Raw genomic sequence first — 2518 nt, forward strand, 5'->3', positions numbered from 1 at the left:
GTAAATGGTGGTGACCTAGATAGTAACGTAGACAGAGTAAATGGTGGTGACCTAGATAGTAACGTAGACAGAGTAAATGGTGGTGACCTAGATAGTAACGTAGACAGAGTAAATGGTGGGGGTGTGGTTATAGCATAGATACAGTACGTGGTGGTGGTTATTATAACATAGACACAGTAAGTGGTGGTGACCTAGATAGTAACATAGATACAGTACAACCCCCACCTGGTCTACTCCCACGTGCCAGCGATGTAGTTATAGTATAGTATATGGTGATGATAGTTATTAGAGTATAGGTACGGTGTATGATGATGGTTAGTATAGTGCAGACACAGTATGTGGTGGTGACCTAGATAGTAACATAGTACTTGGTGGTGGCCTAGATAGTAACATAGTACTTGGTGGTGACCTAGATAGTAACATAGTACTTGGTTATGACCTAGATAGTAACACAGTACTTGGTGGTGACCTAGATAGTAACATAGTACTTGGTGGTGACCTAGATAGTAACATAGTACTTGATGGTGACCTAGATAGTAACATAGTACTTGGTGGTGACCTAGATAGTAACATAGTACTTGGTTATGACCTAGATAGTAACACAGTACTTGGTGGTGACCTAGATAGTAACATAGTACTTGGTGGTGACCTAGATAGTAACATAGTACTTGGTTATGACCTAGATAGTAACACAGTACTTGGTGGTGACCTAGATAGTAACATAGTACTTGGTGGTGACCTAGATAGTAACATAGACACAGTAGGTGGTGGTGGTGTAGTTATAGCATAGATACATGGTGATGATAGTTATTATAGTATAGGTACAGTATATGATGATGGTTATTATAGTGCAGACACAGTATGATGTGGTGACCTAGATAGTAACATAGTACTTGGTGGTGACCTAGATAGTAACATAGTACTTGGTGGTGACTTAGATAGTAACATAGTACTTGTTGTGACCTAGATAGTAACATAGTACTTGGTGGTGACCTAGATAGTAACATAGTACTTGGTGGTGACCTAGATAGTAACATTGACACAGTACGTGATGACCTAGATAGTAACATAGTACTTGGTGGTGACCTAGATAGTAACATAGTACTTGGTGGTGACCTAGATAGTGACATAGATACAGTACATGGCGATGGTTATTATAGTACAGACACAGTATGTGATGATACAGTACATGGTGATGATAGTTATTATAGCATAGATACAGTACATGGTGATGATAGTTATTATAGCATAGATACAGTACATGGTGATGATAGTTATTATAGCATAGATACAGTACATGGTGATGATAGTTATTATAGCATAGATACAGTACATGGTGATGGTAGTTATTATAGCATAGATACAGTACATGGTGATGATAGTTATTATAGCATAGATACAGTACATGGTGGGGATGTAGTTATAGTATAGTACATGGTGATGATAGTTATTATAGCATAGATACAGTACATGGTGATGATAGTTATTATAGCATAGATACAGTACATGGTGATGGTAGTTATTATAGTAATGACACAGTATGTGTGGTTTGAACCTCAGCTCGGTCTGATGTATCTGTGGAAAAGATGCTTTACATACATGAGTTTCCGGTTTGTTTTGGTCCTTTAAACGTATATCGTTTTACCAATTCACAGGTGATAGCGTTTTTCTCAGCAAGACTGGAGCCCCTGGGTTCGAACCCCTCCCCGGGTGATGTCCTTCAGACCATCAAGGACGGAAGTCTCACCTTCAAGAAGGATAAGCTGAAGGTGAGTGCTGTGGACAGTCACAGTAATACAGTTTTTTTTAGTTTTAGTAAATGTTTTACGGCTCTTGCAACACAATTAGGTGATACGAGTGCCGCGTCTTAGAGGTGATGTACCCCCAGGTGGTGCCACTGATTGTAGTGTCTTTAGGCCATTCCCAAAGGGGGGACATTTCTCGTTCAAGCACAGTAGAATTGTAAATAGGCTGATTCATGTCACGCTCATAACTGTGCCTGATCTACAACAGGGAACTGCTGTAGACCTGCATGTTTGCCGACAATCGTCTGAAATCCGACAATCGCGACCCGACCCGCGAACCGGCCGATGCTATCGCTAGGCCCACCTGTATCAGTCAATGTGCGTAGTGTGAGGCCTGGCCGACTGCCAGCGACCCCTTTTTTCCCCGTCGGCTTCGTCGGCACTTTCGTTTTCGTGCCGACCGCCGACGCGCGCACCGCCGACTGCCGACGTCGGCGTTTCCGACATAATTGTCGGAACCTAAGTAGAAATGCGAATACGGAAAAGGACGACAACCTAAATTATCTACTTTCAGTTTCGTGCTCGAGCGGCCATTTTGAATTTCGTTTGTTGACTAATTCAATTGTTCAGATCGTGTGGATTCATTCAAAAGTCCGACTCTCTTGTTCTAATAGAATCTAGATCTAGATCTAGATTTATATAGATCATTATAGACCTCAATGGAGGATTTCCAATTCTATTGTGTCAAACCCTATCATAGGTTGTGCTGTAAT

The 2518-nt window shown here is 41.3% G+C and overlaps 1 protein-coding gene across 1 annotated transcript in view; it reads left to right on the plus strand.

Annotated features, from left to right (window-relative positions):
* Window positions 1-2518, plus strand: part of LOC101846175 (dymeclin) — a gene marked incomplete at its 5' end in the record, with an annotated part of 21766 nt that overhangs the window by 17530 nt on the left and 1718 nt on the right.

The sequence above is a fragment of the Aplysia californica genome, unplaced genomic scaffold (genome assembly GCF_000002075.1).
Source record: "Aplysia californica isolate F4 #8 unplaced genomic scaffold, AplCal3.0 scaffold00996, whole genome shotgun sequence".
Classification (NCBI taxonomy): Eukaryota; Metazoa; Mollusca; class Gastropoda; order Aplysiida; family Aplysiidae; genus Aplysia; species Aplysia californica.